The sequence below is a fragment of the Protopterus annectens genome, chromosome 6.part0 (assembly GCF_019279795.1).
Source record: "Protopterus annectens isolate FY-2018-M chromosome 6.part0, PAN1.0, whole genome shotgun sequence".
Taxonomy (NCBI): domain Eukaryota; kingdom Metazoa; phylum Chordata; order Ceratodontiformes; family Protopteridae; genus Protopterus; species Protopterus annectens.
The window spans coordinates 1711126618-1711148415 of record NC_056737.1 but is presented as its reverse complement, the minus strand read 5'-3'; positions in this window follow the sequence as shown (position 1 = coordinate 1711148415).

Here is a 21798-nt window from a genome sequence, read left to right as displayed (position 1 = left end):
CACCCACCTAGAAATACACCTCTGGGAAGGGTGTAGCCCAGTAATCGCTGTAGTGCGTCCTGTAACTGCATACTGCTATAGTGTAATAAACTGCTTAGATAGGAGTTTTAACCCCAGACCTAGCAACTGTGTGTGTGTGTGTCTCTGTCTGTCTCTGACTATGTAGAGAGCAATGCTTTTTAGGGTACTCACACACCTTACAATTCATATACTCAACTTTGGCAAGACTGCTGATGTCACCCACCTAGAAATACAAATTGGGGAATTTTGTAGCCCAGTAATCTCTGTAGTGTGTCCTGTAACTGTGTGCTGTAGAACTGTGGTATGATTCCATCCCCACCCATGGCAGTTTTGGATGTTTTGTGTGTGTTTCAATGTCTGTGTATGGAGCAATGCATTATAGGTTAGTCACACTCAGTACATTTCAAATGTTCTACTTTGGCAATCCTGCTGATGTAATGCATTGTGAAATACACCTTTGGGGAAGGTGTTCCCTAGTAATCCCTGTGGTGTGTCCTATAACAGATCCATGCTGTAGTGTGATATAGACCTCTGTTAGGGTTTCTATATCCACACATGTTGGTTGTGGATGCATTTTAGGCTGGCCACACTCACTACAATTCAAAGTCCTACTTTGGCAATCCTGCTGATGTCATCCAGTGTGATATACACCTTTGAGGAAGGAGCACTCCAGTAATCGCTGTGGCGTGTACTATAACTGCATAGTGCTGTAGTGTAATAAACTAGTTAGATAAGGGTTCTACTCCCAGACATGACAGGTGTGTGTGTGTGTGTGTGTGTGTGTGTGTGTGTGTGTGTGTGTGTGTGTGTGTGTGTGTGTGTGTGTGTTTGTAACACGTATCCTGTGTGGAGGTGGGTGTGAGTGTGTGACACCTGTGGCCAATGTGGAGTGGGTTTTGCATATTTCTTATATGGTGGCCCTACTATATATCACAATGTCCACTGTACAGGGATAACAGATGTGAAATAGCTGAGAGGCTGGGGTGCAAAGCCATACCCATACATGTGACATCAAGGCCAGGCAATCACAGTGAGCAACCCCAGAGCACACTCTCAACCCATGTCTCATACACACACACATGCCTAGACAACAGCCAATATGTGGGTAGTACACTGCATATTGGCCACTGATAGTAACTATGGGGTGATGGCTGTGGGCTACAGAGGGCATGGCAATCTGTCCATCTGCCTAGTATGCACGTACATGCAGACAGTGCACCTTCCCCATGTTCCCCAATGAACACCTGTGGTGACATCACATGTGACCCACAAAGGACATACCATGCCTGACTACATGCCCTGTATTGACAGATGCCACTGACACCAGGGAATGCCATTAGCATGCTATCAATGTAGGTGCAGGGCAAACCTGCTGCCCATTACCAGTTCCCACCACAAGTTGGCAAGACTGGCACATCTGATGATAATCTGTGTTCACTACATGGGCCAGACACCACAGGTACAGTTCCCCATGTCACTGTACATGCATATGGGAGGTGTGCACATCCCAGACACCGTCCATGTCATGGACTAAGGAACACATACATGACAAGCAATGCACAGCATTGGCCATACACAATAGTCACCTAGGTGACTGGATGGGGGATACAATACCCACTTGTGTGGGTAAATGCAGACACTACAACCCTGAGCCACAATGCAGACCATTGTCATGTCACCTGATGCCAAGGTATATCCATCACCTAGCCTTGTACAGCCATCTGGCACAGTCGACCACCACACACCCGTCCAGACATGCACCCATGCATGTCAGTACTGGCAACCTGTGTGTGTTTGTGTGTGTGTTGTATGGTGTGTATATTCACACCCACACTCCCTACAACCCCCATGGCCATACTGAAGCATGCTGTCTGATGTCAGACACCTCCCCATACCCTTTGCCCTTCCAACCCCCGTATGACCCATGTGATGCATGTGATACCTGCACAGTGATGTGTTGTGGCAATCCCAATACTGATGAGTTGTAATCCTGGCCCTGCCAAGTGTGTCAATGTGTGTGCATCCCTGTGAGAGTGCGGCTGTGTTGATGCTGGCACCTGTTCATGCGGACAGGCATGTGTACGTCATCTACTGTATAGCTAGCGTATCCATGTTGCAGATGTCAGTTACCATCACATATATGTTCTGAGGGCTCCGCAACAGGTAACCCATGTGGTGCATCCAATGGCTGCTTAGAACTGTGATAGCACTACATAGTCATCATGGGTTTGATACCTTGTGCTGGTAGGTGTGTGACACAAACATGCTTAGCTTTTACTCTCCCACCACTCCCTGACTTGTCTTTGCCTCTGTCTGCCTCTCCCACTCCCTCTCTGGTGGATGTGGAGACCTACACCTGCTTTGCTTGGCAGCAGCATGTGTATTTAAGTGATGCTCATGATCAGCTGATGGTCTCTGCATGAATTGCAGCCCTCCCCTAGCTGATTGCATGTGGAACAGTTGTGGTAACATTCCCATAGCCAGTTGCATGGAAACACACTCCAATATTTTATTTATTTTATTTTTATTTATTTAACATTTGGTGACCGGGAATGTCCGACTAGGTTCCACAGAGCCTGTTTTCAGCAAAGGCCCGGGTCTAGGAGCATCATGTTGATGTTGGGCCTTTTCATTCACTGTGAGCAGGAACTAGATCTATTGTTTGGCAAACAGCATCACAGATGGATTGGGGACTTACCTCTGACAACATACACTTTGGAAACAGCCCAACACACAGGATGGGGATGTGCCTGTCTTGACTGCAGACTGTAAGTGCTGCTTTACTGCTGTTGGTGTAATATTGGTTTAACAGGGTGTGTGTGGATATGGTTGTCCTACATGTTTTAATACTTGTCATGTCAGTGCTATGTTTATGAGGAATCCCCATCTGTGGGGTCATCTGCAGACTGGGCAATGTGTGGTACCTTGTGTTCCTTGTGTTACCCACAGAGCACCTGTCTCTCAACTGCAGAAGGTAGTGTGAGGATTGCAGTCAGTAGATGGTGACAGCCAGGAGAGTTACTGAAGTCATATCCCTCATAGGACATATGTTGCAACAAATCCTGCTACGACAGTAAATGTATGAGGTCATCACAGCGACATGTCAATATTGGCCCTGTGTTTGTGCCTCCAGCCACAACTCTGTCAACCTTTGTACATATGTCATGCAGTAGGGGGTGCATATGTTCTGTACACCATATTCATTGACAGCATATCTGACAACAAGCCAGTGAGATATCAGACTGCTACACATGTTATGTATAGTAGTGGTTATATTTGAGGACATAGCCTAGGCATACTGTGGTTGTGTGCACAGTACTGAGGTATGTGTAAGTCTGGTAATTGTCAACAATGTGTGTATAGTGAATATGTACCTTGGCCTGTGTAGAGACTGTGGTAGATGTCATTGTTCTTGGTCCTGTTCTATCTAATGTTACATGCTGCTCCACTGTATGTCACCCTATCAGCTTACATTTTTGTAGGGGCGAACACACACATGTTCCATACCACAGACAGGCATCAGACCACACTGTGTAGCGGCCCAGTATATGTAGGGTTGTTGTGTGAGTGGCTCATATGAAGATGGTGTAGATCAGATAGTCCATATACTGTAATATTATGCTAGCTTACCATATGTGGCTGCGGCTGTGTTCACATTGGTTGTGGTTATGTACTTTCACACAGGTGTCTGTTACTCTGTGATGTGACATGCCTGTAGACCCTGCTATCTATGCAGCTACATGTGTATTCCCACATAGGAGATGTAGGCCAGTGTTGAGTCAGTCTGCCTGTAGCCTGCACTGTGCTTTGTCACATGCCTAGCAGCTTACTGTACTTATCCAGTGAGATGTCATATCCAGATTCTTGCCAGATGTACTGCTGCCGGGCTACCATAACAGTCATGTATGCCTGACAAAGCAGTGGGATGCTGTACAGATGTGTGTCACTAATTAGTGGGTAGTATGTGGCCATGGCACCTCTGTACCAGCAGTTATTATGTGTCAGGACAGAGGGATGTATGAATGGATAACCTATGGGAGCAAATGTATACCAATATTTACATGTTATACTTATCTACATGGTTGTTTACATCCACACTGATAGACCTGGTCCACATGTCTTGCATTAAGGGGTTCTGTGTATACCCCTGAACTGACCAGAGTGTGTCAGACTGTCCACATATATTGGCCATATCTCAGCTGTAGTCCACAGGGGCGTTACTGTGCTAGCAGTGGTACTGTACTATGATGACCTTAGGATTTCTGTCAGTAGCCAATGGCACGCATGTTAATAGTAGATGTGGCCTCCCACACACACCATTTCTGTGAAGACAATCCCTATTACAGTAGCAATAGTCTACAAATATACCTGCAATACATACGTGACATCCCCTTGTACTGAGAGGTTGGGACTACTTGGGGCTGAGGTAGGGCTCCACTCCATGTGCAGGACATATGGTGAACATATATGTATATATAATTATACATATATCCATATAGATATATACACATATACATACCTTGCTTACTGTATGACAACAGTTTTACACATATGTGCCTGTGTTCCAGCCTCTGTCCTCCACCTACATACCAGGCTTTGCAGATATGACATGCCGTCAGGGGTTGTTATGCAGTGGGCTGTGTGTATGTCATGCTGTCATTCCTGCCATCACTCCACTGCTGTTGTGTCCCCCACACATACTGGGGGGTTGGGGCCATATATGTGTGGGCTTCACCTACACAATACATGTGTGCCCTAATGCACTCCAGAGGCCAGTGTATGTAACAGTGGTATATTGCCCAGTATTAGTGAGTCTGGGGGTGTGCACCATGACTAACCTAGGCTGTTACAACATGTGTGGGTATCTAGGGTAAACTGCCTTAAGGTATCTGGATGTACATTACCATACAATCCACCTTGGGTAGATGCAGGCCTACTACCTCCTGCCATACAGAATGCTCTGTTTGTCAGTGTGATTGTGATGGTGTCAGTTATGCCTTGTTATGTAACAGATACATCCCATTGTGTCAGCTGGGGTCTGCATCCCCTAGGGATTGTGTACAGAGTGTAGATAGAGACAGAGTGTAGATAGATACATCTCATTACGTACTGTTGATTGTCTGGTATGCTGTGGCCTGGTCTGTCATTACTATTGTACTACTTGAAAGCCTCGGTCTGGACAGCAACATATGTCAACCTTTCCAGACTACTGTCTTAGTATAACTGTTTCACAGTTGCATTACACTGTTCATATGGATGTCAGTGTCTAAGCAGCTATATGACATGGCATATACAACTGTCATAGTACACAACTAAAACTTTCACATTCACTGTGTGGTGTTATACCCTTTGATATCTCTGTGGGTATATGTTGCAGGCTATGAATGTCATTCATATGGGCGGCTCATACAGTCTCCAGTTGGTAAGTTGGTGACTGTAGGAATACTGGCTGCTCCATATTGTGTGCACGTACTACATATGTATCTTACTGTACATATCTCTGTGTGTGTATGTGTAGTTTTATATATATATATATATATATATATATATATATATATATATATATATATATATATATATATATATATATATATACCTGTATCTGCATATATGTGTCTGTGTATATGTATCCTAGGGAAGGCCATGCAGTGTCTGGTCCTGTTTATGGGATCTGCAACACTTGGTAGTATATTGCAGGGGGGGGTGTGCTTGGCTGTGGGGGGTATACCCATTTGTATCAGACGTATATTGTGTGGGGCCTCTCAACCCCATTAACATTGCATGAGGACACGTATGTTTTTGTTATTTCCCCATTGTTATCTACAGATGTATGTCTGTATATATATATATATATATATATATATATATATATATATATATATATATATATATATATATAAAACCTGCTGTATATATTAGGCATATAGATGTAGACATATATATCTATAGATGTAGGCATTTGCATGTTTATATATTCATATATATTTATATATGTATATATGTATATATTCTTGTAGATTTCTCTGTACTGTTGAATGACTGGGCTGGATGATATTTTTGTGAATACAGCAGGGTTATGTATATCTGAGATGGCTTAGTGGTAAATCACTTTGGCTATGGTGTGCAGGGTCATGGGCTCTAGCCTAGTAGATGCTGTTTATTTTGTTGCTAGGCAGAACAAGGGCCATTGGATACAGAGTGATTAAGGCACTTTTGAGCAGTTGTAAGTGGGTTTGCGTGACGGTAAGCACTGCTAAGTTAGGGTTACTATTTCTTATACTCAGTAAGCTCCTGATTTGCTTAACCTGTGTAGGCATTGCTTACCCCTGTGCAAACAGGCTTAAACCCGCTTACTGCGGCTTAAAAGTGCTTACTCCCATTTATCCCCGGGCTAATTGCTTTAAAAGAAAAGAAAATGAGGTTGATAGGAAATTGGTGAAAAAAGGGGCACAAAGAGGGAAAGACAGTAGGGAAAATAGCTAGGGATGTGCAGGAAGAGTGTAAGGAAGGTCCATAGCTCCCATTTCTTCTACAGCAACAGCTGTGCATATACACTATATTTGGAGGTAGATTTGGACACTCGAACCCTGGGAGAGGGGTGAGGACAACAAAACTTCATTGTGATGCCAATTAGACCAGATTACATGTGTCCAGTGGACACGTGTGTTAAATGGACAGCTATGTATGGGGCGAGATTTTTTTGTGGGAACAGATTGCCCCTTTTTTTTTTTTTTTCAGGTGGGAGTGGGATGTTGGGGAGAGGTAGAAGGTATACTTGGGGGGGTAGGTTGGGTAGGTTGACAGACAAGACAGACACGACACATACAGGGGCAGTATATGATGCATGTGTGGGGTAAACACCTTGATGGGGAGGGGTGTTGGGGTATCGGAAGCCCACAAGCCCCCTAGTGGTAACAGTGGGTCTGAGGTCCCCACACATGGGCAGTCACCCCTGCACCTTCAAAACCCCAAAGGTGGCTGTGCTGGGGGCTGAGCCGCAGAGCCAGGCTGACTCTCTGATTGTGACACATGATCCTCAAGCTGGCATAGAAGATCACCGACCTGGTCGTTGATCGCTCTATGCACCATGACTCCGACCTGGCGATGGGTGACAGGTGCCTGTCTGCGCCCACTCCCGGGGGACGAGCCCCATCCATTGAGTTAGTTCCATCCGAAGGTGGTGCAGGATCAACGGACAGGGAGGTGCGGGGTTGGGCCCCAAACATGCTATTGCCTGGTGCCTCGGCCAGCTGAGGTGGGACAGGTGGGTCCCCTGGGACCGGCCTTCCCAAGCTTGCTATAGTGTTTAGATTTCAACATCATATATAGGTTAGCTATAGTCAACACATTCAAGGGTTAGGTATAACAGCATGCATAGATATTCCCATTAACCCAGACACCAGATATGGAACAGTTGCATAGCAAATAGAACACATGCATATATGGGACCACAGTGGTAATACAAACAGCATGCAGGTACGTTAATGGCACTATGCCAACAATGTTGGAATAATTCAATATGGCACATGCATGGGAACCATTACAATATTTACCAAACGATTGGCCATTATCAGAGTCAGTACATACCAGTTGGGGTGGGTATGTTGATTATTGCTGGAGATAAGGTGGGGGGAGTAGGTTCATAGGTATGTACTAGGCTAATGGCCCAAGGGCCTAAGTAAGCCTAGCAAACAAGGTTCCCTGGCTTATGCCACCCAATAAAGTTATTTTCCTGTGCCCCTGTCGAGCAGAGCCACAGAAGTGATCCCCAGGGTGTATTTCCTATTCCCCATCCACTCATCAAGATTTTTCGTGAAGAGTGCTAATGAGGAACTTTGCTTGACATAGATGGGTAGCTTGTTTCAGACTATGGGAAGTCTCTGGGACAGGAATCTATCGCTCCAGCATATCCTGTTTATTGTAGTGACAAGGTTTAGGTCCCTAGAGCATGTAGCTCAGAGGGATTGTGATTTCTTTAGGTGTAGCCTGTCCAACAGCGCTGGGTTTGACATAGCTTTATATGTTAGGCAGAGATCACCTCGGAGTAGGCAATATGCTATGGAGTAAAGCTGGAGTTTTTTGAAACAGTCAGTGTAGGGCATCTGTTTGTGGCCAGTAATCCTCTTTGTGAGGTACTTCTGTGGCCTTTCCAGCTGCTGCAGATGTCTTGTGAGGTACATTCCAAAAGGGGCATTGTACTCTATAATGGGTCTAATGAGTGTCGAGTACAGGGGAACAATGACCTCTTTTTTCCTGAATGAGGACCCTTAGCTTTTCTTTTTGTTTTTATTTGTTAGTCAGAGGAGAATCAGCCACCCCACTGGGTTTGGGCAGCTTATAAGGGAACCTGCTCCACAATAGGTATCCTACATTTTGTATTGGCTCTTAGCAGTTTGTAGGATACTGAGTATAGCAGCAGGGCTTTGATTTGGTCCATGAAAGACGTGGTGTTTAGGCCGTGTATCCTTTTAGAGTTGTTGCATGTGTTATATTCAATGACTGGCCCAATGAGGGCTGAACAAAGGAGGACAATGACATCTTTAGATCTAGACATAATCCATTTGTTTATAAGCTATGTAGTATTGAATGACTTTTTTACAACAATGAACTCATGTTGGTCAAAAGTTAGATCACTGGCACATAAGTTCACAAATCCCAAACAAGTGAGTCAACTCTCAGGAGTACTGTTAATGTGGGAGTTCCCTCAGATAGATGACTTTCTAAAGGATACAGTAATGCATTTCTGGCATTTAGTTTCAGTCCATGATTCTGGCACCACTTATTTATTTGAGATAAACCTTCCTGCAGGATGGCAAAGTCATTTGGGGATACAATGACTACTCCTAGCTTGTAGTAATCTACAAACTCAGTCAGCCAGAGTCCGTTGCTATTTGCTTTTACTTCAGGAAAGTATATGCCAAACAGGTGATTGTTCTCTTTATGGAGGTAAGAAAGATGTCTGTTAACAAGTAGTATATTCCTGTACTCCACATTACTTCCGTAGTCTATGCTGTTATCTGAAGCTTACAAGTCTTATTACACTACTCTATAGACCTATATTGGACACTGATATGGCTGTCAGCATCATTACATGTGAACCAGTTTTACCTGCAGTATAAACCTCTTACCTGGTATACCTGTGGAGGGAATGTTTGTTAACACTGACTAACTGTTTGTACACATATGGCCGGATTCCAGGTTGATGGTTTGCACTATCCTATCCAACTCTTTCTGCACAGACTCTGGTCATGTGTTGACCACATGCTATTATGCCTGGACATATCTGGAATATTGCCCTCTTCCACCTTTAGTGACCTGACACACACATATACATGCTTTTCTACACAGTTATATTATGTAGCACAGTGTGGCCGACAGTGACCACTCATACTTTATTATTCAGAGAAACTGCAACACTCACAATCCCCTACATTACCAGGGTGGATGGTACCAGTACAGGTTATACTGGTCTGTATTTCACAGCGCAGTGTTCATATCCAATATACCTGTGGGAGCAATGCTTGTTAGCACTACCTGACTGTTGTCACACAATGTTTCAGATTACACAATAGTATTATGCACATACATCTCACTCTGTTACTGTACACACTCTGACCACAGCTTAACAGGTTGGGGTGTAAATGGGACATATGTGGCTTTTTAGTCACATAAGGTATTGGAGACTTGCTAGTGTGCCAGGTTTGTTGTCATAGATGTGTGTCAATCAGTTGTATTTCCTGTTTGCTGCCTATACATCTGTGATCATTCCACTGATTTCCCGGAGGGGGCAGGTTGATAGGCATTAGATATGGGCCACTTTAATAGACAGTCTGGACATATCTGTACAGTTGTGGTGTATAATTCTGTATGCATACTACTACCACTGGCAGGATTCAAACTGTGGCTGTGTGTACTAATAAAACAACAATGCACATCTCAGTTGCATGTGCTATTCAGGTTTTGTTGTCTGCTTTTCCCCTGTTTACTGTCTACGTGTCTCTCAGTTGTACTAAATGGCTTCTGGGGATTACACCTGTCATATACAGGCATTCCTACACATTAACATTATGGTGCATGGTGTGGATAGCAGTGCTTAATACTACAGTACTATTACATGATTGCAAATCTACATTAGCATATGATACCAGAATATATACATATAGTCCAGCAGTTAGACCTGTTTTGTCAGGGTATTACACTTTTATTGCTGTGCTAACAATATGAGACTCTTCCTGCCATATTCTCTAGTGTATGCAGTACTTGCCTTGAACAATACAGGTTTTATACTAGCAATTACATCACTACTACTTTTATTTTTATTTCCTAGGACAGTAAAAGCATGAGTATTACTGACCTGCCTTGTGTCGCAACCGTGTCAGGCGGCAGATGTGGGCCTCCGGGTTCGCGGCCCACTCCATTGCAGCTGTGGGGGACATAAGAGGAATATTTAGCCATACCTATCCATGATATACCTGAGCTGGCCATTATTAAACAGGTAGTGGACTGATATTTACACACGGCTGGAACATCCCCTGATGCTCTAGCCTTTTGGAGCCATTCCTCCAAGAGGTCCCCCTTCCACTGCTTCAGGTTGGCATAGTGGTGCCTGACCTGCTCACTAGTACGGGGTATTCCAGTGGCACTGGTGAGGTCATGGGTGAGATGGTCCCAGGCCTCCGCCTTATATTGGGAGCCCTGGTACTGGCCCTGTAGCAGTCTCTGTGCATGGTCTTTAACTAGGAGTCCAGCTATGACTTTGGACTCCTGGATGCACAAGTGCTGCTCCTGGAAGGGCACTCCTTCTCCCCTTACTGCCATAATGCCTGCAAGGAAAAGCTACAACCAGTTATGAGCTGTATTCCCGCCTCTTGGGTTTAAGTAGGGCCGATGCCCCACACTTTTCCATGATTGGCCGGTTTTGAAAAGGCTAAGCTATGGGCAAACCTGCTTACCTAAGGTTGGCATTGTTTAAAAGGGTATACCACTGGGCACAGTGAGTTAGCTGCTGTACACATTTCTCACACCTCCTAAGCTGGCCTGTGCAATGCTTGGTGTTGCCTACAGTACACATTCATTATAATGCCTTTTTGGCATTATGTTATTATTCATTACACCTTATATATGCCTAGTATCCCTGATTGATGTGTACGTACACTCTGTAGGGTCCTTGTGTTGTATTGGGGACTTCAACACTCTATTACATGTACATCTCACTTCTGGGCTTACTGCGGTACCCCAGTTCACATATTTATGTTATGTAGTTGGTTATGGCACATATGACTGTCTACTGATGACTTTCACAGGTTCAGTTTGGTTATACTATGGTGAAGACATATTTACTACTACCTCACTCTTCTGTGCTTCTGTGATGGCTTGATGGATAGCTACTGGAACTAAGGTGTATAGGGTCCTGGATTTGAGACCTGCATGACTGTTTATTTTGTTGCTGGCCAGAACAAGGCCCGTTGTAAACAGATTGATTAAGGCACTTTAAAGCAGTTGTAAGTGGGTGTGTGCGGGTTTGCGCGGAGCTCAGCAATGCTAATCTCTGGTTACAGTTTCTTACACTCAGGTAGCTTCTACTTTGCTTAATCTGTGTAGGCAATGCTTACCCTTGCACAAATGCACTTAAACATGCTTACTAGTTCATATATATGCTTACTACTGCTTATTTGTGCTTACACCTGCTTACTAGTGTGTTATTCATTATGACCCTGGCACTTCACATGTGCATTTAATGCAGTACTCCAGTTCACATTTACATGTTATTTAGTAGGTTATACAGCAAAATAATGTTCATATACAGATTTCACGTGGAAAAGGGAATGTGCTGCAGTGGGACTTGAACTGGGTATGCCTGCTCATTAGGTACATGCTCTTCCCACTGCACTATTGCTGTGCTGCTTCATTTGCATATATCTTCCTTGTTATCCTCTTCAGCCTTTTAAGCTGCTTTAACCATAGCTAAGCAATGGGCACACCTGCACACCTACAGTTAGCTTTAATCAGAGTTTTAATAAAAAATAAAATGGTTTCTTTATTTACTTTTTCAGTACTGTCGCTGTTGTACACATGGGGAACTGTTGGTGGGGATATGCAGACACCTATGAGCGATCTCGCTTATCTCTTAGCACTTTCTGCTTTTCTACATTGCAGGGGCATGTTTATTCTGAGAGCTCTGCTCTCAGACATGCCCCCTGCCTTCGTACACACTCCGTGTAAACCTAGGAGGTCGGGCAGCACGCCTTCATTAATATGCATGGTGCGTTGCCATCCTCCTCCTACATGGGTGCTTCCGTGTAGGACTAAGCTAATCCTGCACGGATGAATAGTGAATCTGGGGGAATTAATTTCCTCGGTTAACTAACTGTATGCTAGTAACATCAATTACTACAAACACGGCCACAGCTTTTTATAACATCAGGTCTGTTTCTCTTAGTAATATCCCCCTTATTTCACCATTTTTATACCATAAACTATTCTGTATCTTACTAGAAAATCATTCATCTCACAAAATGTACAGTCTTTAACTCTATTCTTCAGCTCAGTAGCAAAAACAACAATAGTCTCTGTAAGGCATTTTGTTCTTGTAAAGAACAAACATCCAACAGATCTAACTGATGTTCTTTTTGGAAAAGAATAAGTTACATTTAAGTGTTGTCATTCAACCTTTCTTCTTATTCAGAAGAGTATCTGTTAAACAAGTTAATATTTCTTCCACAGCAATATACGTGGATGTAGCACACTGAGTCTTTTTAGTTTTTTTTTCAGATACCTTACTTTAAATGGGAAAAAATCAACCTTCTGGAACCAAAGCTTCCTACTGTCAGTTGAATCTCCTTGTAATAAAAGAAATCTTGGTGGTTACTGCTGAGCCATGTTTCACTCAGGATTACACTTCCTTTGTTAAACTTACAAACCTTGACAGCAAATGTATGTACTTGTTTCTGCATATATCTGTCTTTAGTTCTAGTCAAGTATTTCTCCACTCTGAAACCGCTTCATATTATGAAACTTGACAAATGCCACATAGAGACATCTGATGTGGTCAAAAGCCTAATGAGCTCTATATGATATCTAAATTCTCTGGAATGTAATTGAGGCACATAATATGCTAATTACTGTAGCTACTTTATAAAGTACACAGTGAAAACTGTAGCTTGGATAGGTTTTTCTTGTAGTTTTTACTAATTGGTTTGTCTGTGTGACCTTTTTACTTTTTGGTTTTGTTTCGTAGTTGGGATATTTTGCAAGACACCTTAATGGTTATGGACATCAGCTGGGTCTAAAGATCCTGTATTTCTAGAGTATAGCCAAACAGTCCGCTTATGTTTTGCTGATGAGGTCATAAGAAGGCCGAAACATGCATGTCCACAGTTAGTGGTGTTTGGCTTTGTTGACCTGAATTTGTCCATAAAGACTTAAAAAAGGAAAAACTAAAAAGCCATGAACATTCAGAAGCCATATAGCTAAAACATTTGATGTCCTTAAGGGTTCATTTGCATATATCCCATGGGTCTCTACTCCAAGAGGTTTAAGGTATCACACAGTGAAAACTAGCTTTGCTAAGTTTTTCTTGTATTTTTTACTAAATGATATATGTGTGTTGGACAAACAGTGTCCTAAAATAAACCATGATGATATACCCTAACTCACCTTTAACCATTCTGTACGTACACTACAAATTGTTTTCTACAGACCACTCCATGCTCATTAGCCACTGGGGTATCTAATTACACAGGTTAAAATCCTTAGAGTTTGAAACTACTAATAAGTATTGATGATTCACAGAGGTAAATGTCCTCCTTGGTAGTACAGTGGTAAGCATCCCCGTCTGTTATATGGGAGAGCAGCATTCATTTCTTGATATGGAACCAACACTTCTAACTGCTAATTAGCACAGAGATTAAAGCTCTAAGCTGTGAGTTAGCACAGATGATTATGGCTGTGAGATGATAACCTACTGCATTTTGTAAAACAGGGTCTGATTCTTCAGCATCCATTTTTCTACTGTGTAAGTTTGACTAAAATATTTATCAGACAGTGCCTTCAGGCAGAGTCTGAAAAAGGTCCACTGGGATGACTGCTCTACCACAGTTAAATATGAGTAAGTAAATGGACAAGTGAATGGATAGATAGATAGATAGATACATAGATAGATAGATAGATAGATAGATTGATTGATAGATAGATAGATAAACAAATGTATTTGAAAAGTGTTCCATGCTGAAAATGCTGATGTTTTAATCTGACTGGTACTGTTATTCCAGATCCACCCTTTTTTGTAGTATTTCTGGTGTTTTTTTCCTATATATGGACTCCAAATGTCTGCAAGTGTTCTGATGAGGTGTATTATATCTTACTGTTCTTTCCCTTTCCTCCTTTCTTTGCAGGTAGATTGAGATTAATCTCTGCCATCTGCTTCAAATCTCCTATACTTTCCATAATTACTCTTTCTCTTTTGTCATTTTTCCCCCACTGTACTAATAACCTTCTGTTGAAAACTTCTTATTTCACAGATACATTGCAAAAGGTAAATGGCTATTATGTGGAATGCATATTGTAATTCCTTTTTTTGCCATCTCTGAAAGCCCTTTATATAAAGCATTTTCTGCCATGACTAAGAAGCATTCACTTTTTTGCCGTTTTCTATGTCTTCTTATAAACTTCCCAGGTTACCGAATCTCAGTTTTAGTGTACCACATTGAACCAAGATAGTTCCCTTGACACCTTTGTTCAATTTAGTGCTTAATCTTTCCATAGCATTATTTAAATGGAGTCCTTCCATCCAGCATAAAGTTGTCTATAAAACCATACCTGCCTTTGTATTACAAATATATATATGTACCGCTGTATTACTCAAACTAATAACTTCTGATATGAACCAGTCCCAATTATTGCAAAAAAATATTTGCAGAAAAAACCCTACGGCATTAGCAGTAGATAATATTTTTGCAGAATGGTTTACATTAGAAGCACATGGAATATGTTAACCAGCCCCAACATTAATCAGCCAGTCCTTACAAAAGTCGTACATTTCAACAATATGGAAAACCTATTATACTATACCACTACATAAAGAATGTACCTCCACTAAACTTTCAAACTGTTTTAGTGTGCTTTATCAAACTATCATGTTATTACATTTTGGAGGTATTCTCATTTGCCATTTTCTTCATGTCTTCACTAACAGTGGAAAAGCAGTGGTTATTTTAAGTTATTGATCTACCATAATGCTATTTCCACTCTCTAAAGTACTAAAACTTAAGTATCCATCATCGAATCTTAAATTTTCTGCTAGGGAGACATTTATTTCCCCCCTCACGACATGGCTTCTGGTCCTATTACAGCACAGAAACTGTCCTACTACATTTTCTTGTTACAGTTAATCAAAATGAAGTATGAGTAACCCTACTTCTACCTTAATCTTGGACTTCTCAAATGCATTTAATGCTGTATCTCACAATCATTTTCTCAACAAGCTCTACAACTAAGACTAGGCAGCACTACTACAGACTGGTTCTCTAGTTGCCATAACAACTGGACACAATCTGTCAAATCGCAGGACTCCTATTCTACTTACCTACCAGTGAAAGCAGGAGTGCCACAGGGGCCAGCAATAGGACCACTCTTATTTGAAATATTCATAAATGACATGCACAAAGCAGCTAAAATGTGACACTCGAGCAATATACTGATTACTCAAATCTTGTTTTCCTAGCCCCCTCAACACTATCCTAACTACAAGTGATCACCCAAAACTCCTTCTCCTCTATTGAGACCTGGCTAGAATGATTTCAACTATTCCTGAATCTCCACAAAAAACAAAATTATTCACATTTACCTCCACAAACTAGCACCACATTAAATGTAGTCGCATCTAACAACTTACAACACCAGAATAGAACAAGGTATCCATACCAAGTTACTGGGTGTCATCATTGATGACAAACTTAAAAGTGGTCAACGTATCAACATTGCTGCTCAAAAACCCAGTGCAAATGAAGGTTATTTTACAAAACTAGGCCAGCTCTCACTGACCACACCAGGGAAGAAACTATAACATCCCTCTTATTTCCAAGCCTGCTTTATGCATCTACCATATTCACAAATGTTCAAATTACACTAATTAGCAAGCTTGAACAGTGCTATAATAAAATAAACACTTCATTACGATGCTCCTATCCTTACTAACCTTAAGGCATCACAAAAATCAAAACCTTGAACAATGCTATAACAAAGTTATGAAATTTGCAGCAAATACCCCTTTCAGAACCTACCACTGTATAGCACTAAAAAGCCTAAAATGGTTAGAACTACTCCATCAACCAACATATAAACAGCTTTTTACCACCTATAAAACTGTCCAGAATCCATCTGCTTTTCCAGCACTAAACAGCGTTCTACACAACTACGTTCCCAGTCTGTCATTATGATCCAATGACCAGAAACTCCTGTCTGTCCAAAACCCAATCAAATCCACTGGGTATTGTCTGTACTTTTACCATGTTATTAAGGCCTGGAATTTCTTATCTGTATCTATCAGGCCAGCACCCTCCCTCCCATCAATCAAAACTATTTAGAAATACTTTCTAGTCAAAAGCTGGCTCTTTTCTTGCTCAACACCAGGATAAACTACATCCCTAAATGTGAATAAATACCTGTTATACAATGGCCCCCATTAATATTCCAAAACGTGCACGCTGATTGGTCAGCGTGCATGTTGTAAATCAGACTTATACTAACGGAAAAAGGTCCGGTCGCCCGGACTTTTTCCAATAGTATGTCTTTTTTTTGTTGTTGGACAGCAACGGAGAACGGAAGAGCTCCGTTGCTGTTATCTCGCTATGTTAAACGAGTTGTATGAAAGAGGAAAATTTCTGTTGCTTTTTTTAAAGCTGTCTCACTATGTTAAACTCTTTTAACATAGTGAGACACGTTTTTAAAAGCAACAGAGATCTTCCTTTCTCCGTTGCTTCCACACAAAGTTCTGATGTACTGCGTAACCATACGCATGCGCAGTACATCAGAACTGCCACAGAATACTGGACAGCTGTGGTAGGGCAGCAAGGAGGCATTATACAATGCCATTATTTAATAAAAGTAAGTATTTTTTTTCTTAAATAATGTCATTGTATAATAGCAATAACCTACTTCTGGGTGTGGGTAATGCTGGATTTACCCACAGTTGTCTTTGTTTGGCCATTCGGGCTTCACCCTCATGACCAAACCACACCAACCGTGGGTAAATCCAGCATTACCCACACCCAGGCATGGATTATTGCTTAATTCATACCTTACATCTGCCTACTCTCCCTTCTTCACTCACTTCCTTACTTCCATCAATTTCTCTTCCCTAGCTTTCTTTGTAAATATACCATAAGCCTGCTTTTCTCTCACTTTGTGTTGCAATTCCTGTTTATATTATACTAACTTACCTTTAATTTCCCTATAAAATGGCTAAATTTATTCTATTAAATCATTGTCATATAACTTTCATCTATTCTTAACCAATGTGTTCATAGTATGTCTATTTTTGTATAATTATTTAAACTGTAGTTTTTTTTTTCTATTATTTCTAAAGATTAAAATTATTGTTCTTAAAATGTTTTGCAATATTTTGGAGCTTTTCTTCTGGGCCTCCACTGAAATGGGGCTCCTACCCAGTCGGACGTTCTCTGTAATCAAATGTCAATAAATAAATAAATATATATATTTGGATCCAAGAAAAAACAAAACAAAATTCGCAGCAGCTTCCAAATAAAACTTGTAATCCACAAAATGAAGCAGCTTTTCAGGCAAAACAACAAAGCCCTGAGCAGGGCAATCTTAGAAAATTGTGAAAAAAACCCACAGACTGCTCAGCACATACATGTGCTGTGTTTCTGTGGAATAAAGTGAATTGAGGTGTGCTGAGCCATCCATGGGTATTTTTACAATTTTCTAAGCTTGCCCTGCTCAGGGCTTTATTGTTTTGCCTGAAAAGCTGCTTCATTTAATATATTTGGATCCAACCTTCCAAGCCGAACCCATCACTACATTCCCCTGCAGAACTTGAACTGACTAGAACTACTATACCAGGTATATATGTAACTCATAATGGCACATAAAATACTACAGCCTCCCTCAAACACCTTGGCCATCAGTAACGTAATCAAATAGTACAAACCCACAGGGTAACATCAGTCAAAGGATCCATCCATCCATCCATCCATCCATCCATCCATCCATCCATCCATCCATCCATCCATCCGCAACTCCTTTTTCCCATTTTGCACATGGGTTCCGGTGTCACTTCAACAGTGACGATCATCTAGAACTAAGGTTCACACCACCTGGTGGCTAGCCCTGCACCTAATAAAATCTCAAAAATCCAACAACCCAGAAAGGGATTCCTTATGCTTGGTAAGCATGGCTAAACTATGTAACAGCTTTCTCTTCACCATCAATCAGATAAACAAACAACTTTCTTGCTTTTAAAACCACCAACCTCAAACTACATCTGAATCACAACAGACTCTGCAACTGTTCTGAATCTCTAGGATAAAATACCCATATACTTAAGATTTCTTCTTCTCACTTAATAAAGCATTTCTTCCTAACTGGCATTTATATCTCTTTCTGAAGTAAGTTTATTGTACTCATCCTGTGAGAAATATATGTATTATTGTTCTCTATCAACTAACACAGCATGAGTATAGATGTATATTAAATTAGTTTAGCTCCCATATTTTTGATACTCTGTTGTTACATTTATACTGATAATTTCCTGCTCCAGTGATGTTCTGCAAAGTGCATCAGTCACTTGTTAGAAGTTATTATACTTTAGATCTTTGTACAATAGTTCCTACATATTCCATTTTAATGAAGTTCATTATTTTCATACACTGTCCGTTTTTAGATCTTATCCAAATTTTGTTGTATTGTACATCTACATTTTTTTTGAGTTTTTCTTCCCTGACCTCTGCTGAAAATGGATAATGTAATCCAGTTAGATTGTCCCATGAACAAAAGCAAATAAATAATATCCTTTAATAAATAAATAAAAATAAAAAAAAAAAAAATATCCTTCCATGCCTTCTCCTTTCTCCTTCCATGCATTCTCTATGGCTCTCCTACCCTGACTCACCTTCAGTCATCCCTATTTATCAAACTCAAACAAACATATAACAACATAGCCATATTCACCTGTGACCAGCCATACAAATCTCATCACTGCCATGCCCTGAACAAACTTTAGTGGCCTGAATTCCCCCAGCTCTTTCTTTTATCCCGGCTCCAACTCACGCACTCACTGCTATCTAAACCTTCAACCTGTCCCTCTCTCTCATCCATTGTATCCCCTTAAAACCCAGCTCATTCACTTCGTAGCTCTGACCAGAACTTACTAGATATTTATAAACCAAGCAAAAATATTGGCAAACTCCCATAAAGAAACTCAGTGTCCAGCTCCTGGAATAGGCTTCCCCCAGACATCCGCAGCATTCAAAGTACCAACCTCTACAAAACTAAAGTCAAAAACTACTCCCTGAACTCAAAATCCTGCCCTTGCATTACTCCCTCTTAACTTCCATCTTTACTTTCACCTTTTTGCATGTAACTCACTTACTCTCTAAGTTAACCTCTCTAAGCTACCCTGTAAATAACACCCTTGCTGTATCTGCTCTCTCACTGTGCAATTATCTCTTAAAAAAAAAAATCTCTGTCCTACCATGCTGTAAACCCCAGGTAATTTGTTTTTCAGCACTGATCATGAAAGCTTATATTTCTTTGTAATTTGTCTTCTTTTGTTCACGTACATAAATTCTATATATCACTAGCTGTTTATATGTGTTCATATTCTTAATATTGTATATATTTTTTTAAAACTTTTATTTTTTGATCCTTGCATAAAATTTCATCATAGAATGTTATTATTTCTGTCAACTGGAGCTTTTCTCCTCGGGTCTCCACTGAAAACGGGCCATTCGACTCAGCTGGACCAACCGGGTTAACACATTTCTAATAAATAAATAAATAAATTTATCTATCTGTACACACACACACAAATGCAGCTATCAATGGTATAATAGTTCAGGTAAAATATATTTATTGCTACTTGTATTCAGCCTGAAAATGCGAGTATTAATGATTCTCAGTTCCTGATTAGCATTCTATTTATAATATAATTTCAGAATGTGCTCCTTGCTGTAACTAAGAATGGAGTTACAGATGCTTAAGAAGTCTTTGTTTTGTGCCCTAACTGGAGTGTTAGTGCCCTAAAAAGAATGCCCTAGCATCTCTGATTCTACTGCAATAACACATTCATTAACTCCCCAGTAAGCACTTGATTCACTTCCGAATCATGGGGAAACTAGAATCTGTCTCAGCAGGCAATGGGCAAAAAGCTGAAAAACCATCCTGGACAGGACATCAGTATGCGTGTGCAGACTACGCACAGCCATGCACACATACCAGCAATTCAGAGGATCACCACCTCATGTAACAGCATGAGCACACCTAGTCCTAACAGATCTCTACACAGAGATGACATAAACATTTCACAGGAGGTACCTCAGTGAAAGAACCATATCAGACCTCCAATGGTTTGAAGTGCAAAGCATCATATTTTCAGAAACAAATAGTTATGCACCACTATAAAATGTTGGAAACTTGTCATTATTTTTACAGATTTTTAGGGTTCCCTGCAAAAGGTGCATTATAAAGAAAGTATTAGGTTCCACACCACACAAATAAATAAATAAATAAATAAGTAAATACATACATAAATAACTACATAAATAAAATGCATTAAATAAATAAATAAACAAACAAATAATTCAGCTATGATATTCAGTTATACGTCTTTTTTTTTTTTTTTTTTTTTTTTTTTTATTAAATATAAGCATGAATTAATAGATACTGTTGGTCTAATTCTTGAAAGTTTATATCTGGTCCTGGACACACTGCTATTTGCCTTATCAACGACAGTCCCTTAGGCTATAAAAGGTGTTATCCTTTATGCAGACGTTCATCACAAACCAGCTCTGAAAGCTGCAGATCTCACTTCAGCCTCAAAGAACAGCCATGGGGCCCTCAAGACTTTATTAGTAAACTGCAAACATAATAATGTATGAGCTGTGGTGGCCCACACTGTTCATACTGAGGTATCTAAAAGGTCACCAACTACCTTGAAAGGAATGTAGCCTTGTTATGTAGCTTACACAACACATGCATTTGTTTTATTTATATATGGATGTGTTAACTTGTTTAGACTAGCAGAAATTTTTTCTATAGAAAATTCTATTCTGTACTGATGGTTTGATAACTATTTTTCTTTTTTTGTTGATTTCTTGCTATTGCATATTAATCATTAACTTTTTTGTTCATTTGTCTCTCTTGATAATGTTTTCTAATAACATTTAACTGTAATTTGTCTCTAGGCAATATATGTAGTAGCGTGGTCTGATTTATAGTCCAACCTTACATTTGATTTAGAGACAGCTCTTTTTTCTGGTTTGCTGTGTTTTATTTTCATTTTGCTGCTACAACATGATCTACATAGTGTATAAATGTCTCTAATCCTGAACTGTGGTATCCCTTTCAATATCTGCTTCATCTTAGTTCTAGATTCCAGGCTGTTGGTGAGAAAAGGTGTGCTACTTCATTCATATGATACCCTAGACTTCAGTGTAATCCTCCAAACTGGCATTGCTAGCTGACCTCTCCTTTACCACTCAGGTGTTGAAACCAGAACCTGAGAGAATGCAACTATACTGTTCATTAAAAGTTGCGACA